The sequence below is a fragment of the Capricornis sumatraensis genome, chromosome 11, assembly GCF_032405125.1.
Source record: "Capricornis sumatraensis isolate serow.1 chromosome 11, serow.2, whole genome shotgun sequence".
NCBI lineage: Eukaryota > Metazoa > Chordata > Mammalia > Artiodactyla > Bovidae > Capricornis > Capricornis sumatraensis.
The window spans coordinates 47351811-47362052 of record NC_091079.1 but is presented as its reverse complement, the minus strand read 5'-3'; the positions used below and the strand labels follow the sequence as shown (position 1 = coordinate 47362052).

Sequence of the window (10242 nt, the reverse complement as noted above, 5' to 3'; positions counted from 1 at the left end):
AAAATGTAAAACAGAAACAATATTGTAACAAATTCTATAAAGACTAAAAATGGTCCACATCAAAAATAATCTTAAAAAAAGAAGTAATACTATGGCAGGTGCTTCCCTGGTGGCTCAGACAGTAAAGAATCCGCCTGCAATGTGGGAGACCTCGATTTGATCCCTGGGTTGGGAAGATCCCCTGGAGGAGGGCATGGCAACCCACTCCAGTATTCTTGCCTGGAGAATCCCCATGGACAGAGGAGCCTGGTGGGCTACAGCACAGAGTCAGATGCAACTGAGCAGCTAAGCACAGCACAGCATTACAACAGCCATATAGTTACTAATCACCCAGTCCTTAGCATACAAACCTTAAACAAAATCTGGCAGTTCTTTGCAATTAGTACAAAAGTTAGAATATAATGGAGGAACTTTCTAAAGGCAACTAACACAAGTTTGAAATAGAGTGACAGATCAATAAACAACATCTCAGAAGAAAATCAAATATGTGGTCTCAGAACCAACACAAAGCTCATGCTCTGGTCTCTCCACTATATGTGACTTATAATTTGTTGTCTACAAAATTATGCTTAAAGATTTATTTACTGTGTCTATCATGTGGATTTTAGTTTTCTCAAGAAGACTTCTCATGGTCATTAATACTGTTCAAATGTAATGACTCCCTTCTGGGATGGTTAAACTGAACCAGATAATTCACCACATTTGCTGTGTTAAAATGATGTTACCCATTCTCTGTTCACCAGGAACTGTCACAACATTGTTAATCAGCTATACCCCAGCACCAAATGTTTAAAAATAAATTATGGTAACCAAAGTTGGCTTTAAAAACTTAGGCGTGTTGTTGCTGGAGTGCAGTACACATTCTATACTCTCATTCTTATTATAAAGTCCTCTTGGGTAACATATGGAGCCAATTAAACATGCAAGGACTTTGTCCTTAAGGAAATTACAGTCTAAAAGGGTCAACAAATAGAAGAAGCAACAAAGTGACTGTTTACCTACTCCAACCCCATTGAACTGATGGATGTCATATAAACAAATGATTAGATGTAGTCTGTAGAAGACATACTGTCCTCATTCACACAGACCTAAGTCCCAGCTGTGCTATCAACTCTCCGTTGGACCCTAGTACACCACTTCCTTCTTCAGGGTCTCAGTTTTATTATTCATGAAATAAAAGAAATTTGGGTTAGATGATACAGAAGTGAAGTGAAGTGAAGTGAAAGTTGCTCAGTTGTGTCTGACTCTTTGCAACCCCACAGACAGTAGCCTGCCAGGCTCCTCTGTCCATGGAATTCTCTACGCAAGAATACTGGAGTGGGTTGCCATTTTCTTCTCCAGGGGAATCTTCCCGATCTAAGGATCAAACCCAGGTCTCCTGCACTGCAGGCAGATTCTTTACTGTCTGAGACCCCAGGGTAGGTGATGTAGAGCACCTTTCTAAGTCTAAGTTCATGGAGGAAACACACTTTAAACGGATTGAGAGGATTAGCATCCTGACATTGGTATTTGACACTGGTTTTATGAGACATGTCACTAAGTCCCAAGAACTGAGTGTGGCACAATGATGATTTCCTTTGGAAAGTTTGTGTGACTTGATGCAAAGGGAAAGGATTTGAAGCATCTTAGTTTTAGTGCTTTCATAAATATAATATGATCCTGGCTCATAGTTTGGTCGCTGGGTATTTGAATTCTGCAAGTCCTAGCCTTAGCCTTGTGCCCAAAGGCTATTTTAGGTAAAATGTCCTAACAAGCTTTATGCCTTTAGTTAAGTCACATATTAAAATGACTTGTTTGAAGGAAACGCAAACATCATTCCAAATTTTTAAAGGGAAAATTCAAAAATTTCAGAGAATACAGTAGTCATGTTTTCTGGCCAAGGTACTCCCACAAGCTGGATGATTTTTGCGAACATTTGAAGGTTTATGGTCAGTGTACCCCCTATGGTATGGCATTCTGAAAATGGGAGAGTAAAGTGACCTGGGGCTGGAGTTTGGGGAACTGGGGAGGCTTGGTCAAAGGGTACAAGCTTTCAGCTGGAAGATGAATAGTTTCTAAGCATCTAATGTGCAGGAACATGATTGTAGTTAATAATACAGAATTATACACTTACAATTTGCTAAGATAATAGATCTTAAGTATTCTTACTACAGACACACCAAAAAAAAAAAAAGGTAGCTACACGAGTGGAAGTGTGTGTGTGTTAATTAATTTGATGGTGGCAATCATTTCAAACTGTACATGTATATCAAGCCATCACCTTGTACACCTTAAATATATACACTTTCTATTTGTCATTTATAAATGAGTAAAGTTAGAGGAGTAGAACTTATTATTGAGAAATCAAGATGCTAAACCTTGAAACTGGCAAAGCCTAAAGCCTAAGCTGACTGCAGAAGTTATGTAATTTTTTTTTTCCTGGGTCTTCCATAACTCTAAAATTAAAAAAGAGTGGGGAAAATCCAGTTTCAGTGTGTTTTTTAAAACACCTCATGATGGCAGAAACAGTTGAATTTCTTAACTGGTGCACAAGAGAGAAGAAGAAAATGAGATGGGTAGAGATTTAAATTCAATTCTTTTCTTCTATTGTGTGAGCCTACAGTATCAACAACTGGCAATTGAGAGAAGAGATACATCATTATACTTATTTATAGCATTAACTACTTTACATTCATCCTCACAAGTGAAACTGTAAAAAAAGAATTATAAAGGGAGTATGTGGTTCTTTCATTAGCTTGTCTGTAATACTGGATTGGTCCATAAATTAATGTGTATAAGAGGACGGAAAAAAAATTCAAAGCTCTGCCATTGTAATTACAGCTCTTTAAATATCAAAAGACACAAAGAAAGATTCTTTCTGAAAAGCCTATTGACTCTCTTGGCAAGACGCTATTAATTACTTGCATAAATCTGCAGTTTGTACACCCAGAGCTATGGGTGACATTATATTACATTATCCAAGCTTGTACCAGTCCCCGTTGGTCTCAGCAAGTGTTTCTTTAAACTCTTGTTTACCAAGTGATCCCTCTGTAAACTTCAGCCTCCTGTTCAGAGGCAGTGAGCAGAGCACTGGAAAAACAGGTAACGTTGAGTCCTTAATATTGTCGATAACTGACACAATTCAATTAGAGAAACTGTATCAGGCGAATTATTAAATTAGGCTGGAGGTTGCCATGAGCAGTAATAATATCACACTCCTATTTAAAACCAAGACATTTAGCTTCCATAAGCAAACTGTTCACAAACCAACCACACAGGAAAGTGGAAGAAACAAAGTGGGCCTTGGATCTAAATTAATAGTTAAAGCCCTAGAGAAAGGACACTAGAGAAGCATTTCTACCTTAGAAAATATTTTGTCCCCAAATTTCTAGCCTTTATGTATAAATTTAATCAGCATTTCTCTTCTGAACATCCATTGCACAGAAAAGTTAATAGAATTAAAACCTGGCCTGTGGCTCTATATTTTTGCAATAAATACAGACTCAAGGGAACATCCTCCAAGCTGCGAGGGAGGAGAGAGTGGGAGTGTGTTACTTGATAAAATGAAAACCTAAATTCAAACAGCAAATGTGTCCCCCGCTGTGCCCAAGTGCCAATTTTCAGCTTTAGCCGTGCCCAACATTTGCAAAAAAGAATTTAAGGAAAACGAATTTATGACCAAATTGAATTGGCCAACATGGTCTGTTTAGGCAAGAAAGAAGTAGGAAAAGCAGACAGCATGTCACCACCTAAACTACCAGGAGAACCTCGCCCCCAGGAGAAGGAGTGGGTGTTCTTTCTCAAGGCCAATGCAAGCCCAAGTGGCGGTGGATGCGGTTCACTGGGTCAAAACCATGCTGTGACTGTGAAGTTCAGAGACCCCAGGACTGATCTCAGAGGTAACCCCACTCTCACAGCCGTTAAACCTAACGTGATACTATTTGATAATACAAGTTGTATTATTCCTAATGACCAACAAGTCAATTAATTAATTCTAAGACTTGGTTTTCAGCCAGTTCTGTTCATACCATGAAGCTTGATGGTGTGAAAGAAAGGAATAGCTCTTTTATATCTGCTCAGTTTTCTTTATCTCTAATCACATCAGTGAGCACAGGAATAGATCCCATGGACTGTATCCTGCAAGGCTCCTCTGTCCATCAAATTCTCCAGGCAAGAATACTGGAGTGGGTCGCCATTCCCTTCTCCAGGGGATCTTCCAGACCCAGGGATTAAACCTGGGTCTCCTACATTGCAGCTGTATTCTTTACCATCTGAGTCATCAGGGAAGCTCACCATTTATATCTTCTCAATCTTTTATATCTGTAATCCCATCAGTATCTGTAATTCGAATAATAGTTTGTAGTTATTTGGGATCTTGGGGAAAAGTCAAGTGCTCACAGATATGTGTTGGTAGGAAAATTCATGTGAGTATACTGAACCAAGAGCGGAGACTGTCATGTAAAAATGAGTGGCATCTTAAGCAGATGTCATACACTATACTTATTAAGAACTTGCTGGAAGTATCCCACTGCCTCTGGGACAAAGACCACAAAACTTGCAAGTTGAAAGCTATTTTGCAGATATTCTGATACTACTCTTTTTATTTTACAGACAAGGGGAACAGAAAGATAGGGAAGATACAAGAGGTTTTTTTCCTCAACTTTTCAGAAATTTGAAAATAAGTGGTAAAATTAAGCTTCAAACTCTGATTTATCTCATACCCAAGGATTCCTTTGCTGTTATGCTTATAGTAGAAAGCACAAATGGGTGAATCTTTATTTTCCTTAGGTGTAGCAACTTCTTTTTGTTAGCCATGGTCTAGCTAAGTAAATATAACAAGAAAATAAATTTTTAAACAAACATAAAACTAACCTATTGTATGGGAGGTGATCTATTTGGTTTTTTGAGGGGAGGGGGAAGTTTTTTTTTTTCTTGACTGCACCTGAGGCATGTGAGATCTTTAGTTCCCCGACCAGGGATTGAACATGCACCTCCAGCACTGGAAGTGTGGACCTCCAGGGAAGTACCAGGATAAGTTTTAAATACTTGCCTAGAAGGAGAATTAAGAGCCACAAACCTGGTCATATCACTTCCTTATGTAATACATTTCAGTCATGGTCCTTGACTTAACAATGGTTCGACTTAATTTTTCAGCTTTATGATGGTGCAGAGGCAATAAACATGCAGTAAAAATTGCCTTTAGATTTTTAATTTTGCTCTCTCTCAGGGCTAGCAACCTGCCAATGATCCTCTCTCACGATGCTGGGCAGCAGCAATGAGCCGCACAATCATGAATGTAAACAACTGATACGCCTCCAACTATTCTGGACTCAGACAACTACTCTAATTTTCACTTTCAGTACAGTATTCAATCAGTTGCATAAGATAGTCAACACTGTATCATAAAATAGGCTTTGCACTAGATGATTTTGGCCAAGTGTAGGCTCATGTATGTTTTCTGAGCACATTTAAGGTAGGCTAGTCTAACCCATGATGTTTAGTACATTAGTCTATTAAATGCATATTCAACTTTTGATATTTTCAACTTAGGATGGATCAATGAGGGGGTGTGTAACCTCATTGTAAGTCAGAGAAGATCTGTACTGAGGTTCAAGCTCCATCGTGGTCTTCAGGCTTTTTCTCTAACCTTCTCTCTTGAATTTCTCCTCCACTTCTTTCCTAGATCATCAGACTCGTCTCTGTGGGTGGTGGTCTCTTGTCATCTCCCTCCATGAATCACAAGCCTCATATTTGTTTTTCTTGTTCTTCATTTTATCCGTGGTGCCTAGCACAGAGCCCAGCATATGGTGTGCATTCAATAAATTTGGGTTGAATAAATGAACGAAGTCATGCATGTAAGAATGCTTGGAAATTTTCCAGGATGTAAAGCACTATTAAAACACTAAGCCTTTCTTCTATTTAATTTTTAATGTCTTTGGAATCTGATACTTTTACACAAATTCTAAGGGACAGATTTATGTCCTAAAGCTACATGCACTTTATTGTACAATGACATCTGGATGAGCCAAAGTAATTAAAAATACTCTGCTTGAATCATCTATCACCCAGCTCCTTGTACTCATCAAACTGAACATTCTTAACTTTACCTTTTATTAATAAAAAGGGGGGAGCTATTTCATGTCTAGTAAACCAAAAGGAAACGGCACTCGTTCACCTCCTCTGTTGTCCAGGCCCTGGCTGGAGGACAGGACACTCTCGGGTCACACATAGTCATCCTCAGGAGACAGTTATGCGCAAGGGCAGATATAACGTCATTGGTGCCTCTCTGACCATTATTCACTGAGCTAACTTTCTGCCAAGGGTCCTCTCTAGGGAACGTAGAAGGAGCCTCAGGGTATTATCCCAACAGAAAGCCCGGGCTAACCAAGTATCCAGCTCTGATGGGGATAGGTCCTTCCACAGAATTGCTCCTCACCTTCAGAGCAATAGAGGCTCCTCACTGGCACAAACACAACAGATAAAGGTGTTGGTGGCCTGCACCAGGATGGTAGTAGGGGAGGTAGCAAAAAAATAGTTGAGCTCTGGATATAAATTCTTCTGAAGGTAGAGTCAACAGGCTTTGCTGATGGATTGATGTGAGTGAGAAAGAGAGAGAAGCCATGGATGACTGCGAGGTTTGGAGCATGTGAAACTGTGAAACCCTGATTGCCGTTGACTGTAAAGGTAAAAACTGCAGGAGGAGCATATTTGGGGTGGAGACCTGAGTTGCACATTAGGAATTAAGTTTTGGACACGTTAAATTTGAGATGTCAATTAAATATGATTAAGTTTATGATTAACTTCCAGCCAGAGAGAAGAGATAGAAGTATATCTTATGTAAAGGGTGAAAGGGACTTCCCTGGTGATACAGTGGATAAGAACCTGCCTGCCAGTGCAGGAGACATGGGTTCGATCCCTGACCAGGGAACATGCCACATGGGCTCCCATGCACCACAATTACTGAGCCCCCGTGCCTAGAGTCTGTGCTCAGAAATAAGGGAAGCTACTGCAATAAGAAAATCATGTGCTGCAACCAGAGAATAGCCTCCACTTACTACAACTAGTGAAAGCCTGAGCAGCAATGAAAACCCAATGCAGTCATAAATAAATAAATATTATCTTTTTAAAGGGTGATAAAATTATCACCCATGTTAGTGAGGCTCATGTGGCAAGACACTGGGGGCAACCTCCAGCCAACAACCAGCTAGAAACAGAGGCAGTGGTCCTAACAGTCCAAAGGAACTGAATTGTGCCAACAGCCCTGTGAGCGTGGATATACCCCCTTTCTCAGTCAAGTCTTCAGATCTGCTGACACCTTGACTGCAGCCTCTTGAGAAATTATAAATTAGAGGACCCATCTACATAGTGCCCATATTCCTGATGCATATTGCAGAAACTCTAAGATAATAAATGTGTATTGTTCTAAGCTGCTAATTTCAGGATAATCTGTTACGAAGCAATATACAATTAATATAAGGTCATAGGGCTTCTGTGGTGGTTCCGGTGGTAAAGAATCCACCTGACAATGCATGAGACTCGAGTTCGATCACTGGGTTGGAAGATCCCCTGGAGGAGGAAATGGCAACCCACTCCAGTATTCTTGCCTGGAGAAACCCATGGACAGAGGAGCCTGGTGGGTTAGGGGGTCGCAAAAGAATCAGACATGATTTGGTGGCTAAACAACAAGAGAATCAAAAGAATGAATGTAGACAGAAGAGAGAACTGGGTTTTGGCCCTGAGTTCACCACTGTTTAGAAGTTAGGAAAACAAGGGGAAAGTACATGGAGATGGAGGGCCATCAGTAGAAAGGGACAAAGAGATGGGATGACAAAGGGGTCAACGAGGAGGATGAAGTGATCAACTGGAAAACACTGTGGACAAGTCAAGTAAAGTGAGGGCTGAGAATGTGTTGTTGCAGTTAGTGATGATAAGAAAACACAGTAACGCTGTAAAAAATGTAGGGCAAAAAAAATACTTAAAAACTTAACTTCTTTGATAGAGCCAAAATTTCACAGGGGGAGTTTCCTTTAAGTCAGAGACAGCTCCATCTATTCCTGCTGTTGCAGCTGATCATAACAGTGTAACACTGGAAAAGAATTTAGTGAGTTTCAACTTCGGATGTCTCTTTTACAGACGAGCACTGTGAGTGAAGCGAATTATTCAAGGTCACATAGTTAATGAATAGAAGAGTTAGGAATCAAAATGAGACCAAAGATTCTTGACCTACTGCTCTTTCTGCTACATTTCATTCCTTCTTCGATTTCCTGCTTCCAGGTGGATGATTAGAAATCTTAAAATGCTGTATAGCGATAATAAGTATAGGTAACCTCTCTTACCTGAAGTCTGATTTATTTGTGTGCTTCTATAGTTAAAAGTTTGTAAAAAATCTTATTAAAAATAAATCTATGGGATATTCCTTAAACCATTGAAAGAATCAACGTGTAAAAGACACTGATAAGGACTTGCCCGGTGGTCCAGTGGTTAAGACTCCGAACTGACAATGCAGGGAACATAGGTTCAATCCCTGGTCTGGGAACTAAGATCCCACATGCCTTAGAGCAAGTAAGCCCATGCGCCACAACTACTGAGCCCTTGAGCTTAGAGCTCATGCTCAGCAACAAGAGAAGCCCCCTGCCCGCCACACAGCAACAAAAATCTGGTGCAGCCAAAAATAAATAAGTAAATAAACATTTAAAAAAGACATTTGCCCTCAAGGAAATGACAGTCTGGTGGGGAGGCAGATACTTAAATAGGGTACTGCAGCTCAGGGTGATAGAATAAAAACCCAGAATGTGGTGGGTGCATTAAAAAGGATTCTGAGCTCAACTTTAGCAGCAAGTGACATCTATGGTGATGTCAGAAATACGAGAAGTATCAGCAGTGTAGGGGGTGGCCCAGGAAAATGGAAGAGTGTAGCCCAGAATAAACAGGGCACTGACATAAAGGGGAGAAATGAGGTTCCCTGGGCACACAAAGCAAGAAGGCAATGGGACCTCCCTGGTAGTCCAGTGGTTAGGACACCATGCTTCCAATGCAGGGGGCACAGGTTCGATTCCTGGTCAGGGAACTAGGATCCCACATGCCACGGTGAGGCTCAGCCAAAAAGTTAAAAAGAGAAAAAGAAGGCAGTCAGGACCATTCAAACTTTTAAGCCATGGGAGCATAAAGATCCTGTTGATGCAAATACCAGTGGGGAAGGTGTGGAATATTTCCAGCACCCCACACTTTCTTGCAGGCCCTTCCCCAGTCTGCATGTTGCCTCCCCACCCCTATTCCTGGCCCACCCCCAGAGGTGATCAATATTCTAACTTATGTCATCACAGATTAGTTTTGCCTAGTCTTAAATTTCATGTAAGTGGGATCACAGAGTAAGCTCTATCATTCGATCTGGCTTTGGTTACACAAGTACGAATGTACATAAAATCACGCTGTACATTTAATATCTGTGTGCTGCATGGTATGTAAGTTGTATCTCAATTTTTTCAGCAAGGGAGGAGGAGGAAAGGATAAAGCACACATGACTCCTAGGCTGTACTTCTCAATGTTTCTCCCAGAAAACCCTTAGAAAAGGGATTCCATGTTCAAATAAGCAGGGGAGTCGAGTTACAATGAGTTAAAAGCATTTTCTTCTGCAAATCTTCTGAGCTCGTGCTACAATTGTAAGTACTGTGAATCTCCAAAGGGGTGATAAATAGCCAGACTTTCTCCCATCTCTTTTTGTTGGGTATCTCTCAGGACTCAGATATGAAGGACCTGTGGACCAGTCCTCTAACCTGCACATGTGGGAAATGGATTGTATTAAATAGGACACCAGAGCTGTTTCATGAAGGAAATGACTCTCCTGGGCACAGCGCATTCAAAATGCCAGTGAATCCAGCAGGTGCGGGGAGTCCAGGAAGTGGCTGGACGGCAGGAATGGGGCTCTAAGAGCCATCGGACCTGGGAATAAATTTCTAACCCTCATATATGATTGAGGTCTGCAACTCTGTGGGTAGATGGAATACAGCCCGCAGGTAGAGATATCAGGTGAGCCGCTCTCAGGGCCCAGAGGGCTGTGGGGCAGAGGAAAAGGGACAGGAAAGTTACAAATAAAAAGGAGTCTTGGGACTTTCCTGGTGGTCTAGTAGATTAGAATCAACCTGCCCATGCAGGCGACGAGGGTTCAAACCTGGGTCCGGGAAGATACCATATACCCAGCAGCAACTAAGCTTGTGTGCCACGACTGCGGAGCCCGCTCTCTAGAGCCCGCGAACCGCAGCTACC

At 41.1% G+C, this 10242-nt stretch overlaps 1 non-coding gene across 1 annotated transcript; it reads left to right on the top strand.

Annotated features, from left to right (window-relative positions):
- Positions 1–8973: 8973 nt before the first annotated feature.
- TRNAW-CCA (transfer RNA tryptophan (anticodon CCA)) lies at positions 8974–9046 on the top strand. Its single transcript has one exon. It is a non-coding gene; the product is annotated as a tRNA-Trp (tRNA).
- The last annotated feature ends 1196 nt before the right edge of the window (positions 9047–10242 follow it).